Here is a 610-nt window from a genome sequence, read left to right on the forward strand (position 1 = left end):
CGAAAGCAAGTGACTCATTTTTATAGCCATCCATTGATAAAATTTCTTTACCAGTGACCTGATGTGGTTCTTTTACCCTTTTAGGTGCAGAATGAACACCGCATATACATCATCTGGTTTTATTTAAAGAAACTGATTTTCAAAGAGAAGAAAGACAGATATTCACCTCCTTTTATAAAGCATCATCTGGACAATCCGAGCACCATGTAAAGCACTTTAAACTGCCTTGTTGCTGAAATACAATATCACAGGACAACACACACTCATACAAGTTTGTATTTTTCCCATATAAGGATTTTGTATTGAGTTCTATTTATTATAGTAATTGCATTTATGGCTAACCCACACGTTTTATCTTACCCTGTCCCTTTCCATGCCTAACCCAAACCAAAACCTAATTCACACCATACTTCTGAACTCAACCCCTTGTCCTAATATGTTTGGGTCAGACTTTGGTCCCCATAAGGTTCTTTGACCTTCAGAAGGATAGAAAATATGCCAGAATGGTCCAAAAAAAAGTAGTCACACTCACGCACACCCCCACACACACACACACACACACACACACACACACACACACACACACACACACACACACACACACACACAC

The sequence above is a fragment of the Poecilia reticulata genome, linkage group LG16 (assembly GCF_000633615.1).
Source record: "Poecilia reticulata strain Guanapo linkage group LG16, Guppy_female_1.0+MT, whole genome shotgun sequence".
In the NCBI taxonomy this organism is placed as follows: Eukaryota; Metazoa; Chordata; class Actinopteri; order Cyprinodontiformes; family Poeciliidae; genus Poecilia; species Poecilia reticulata.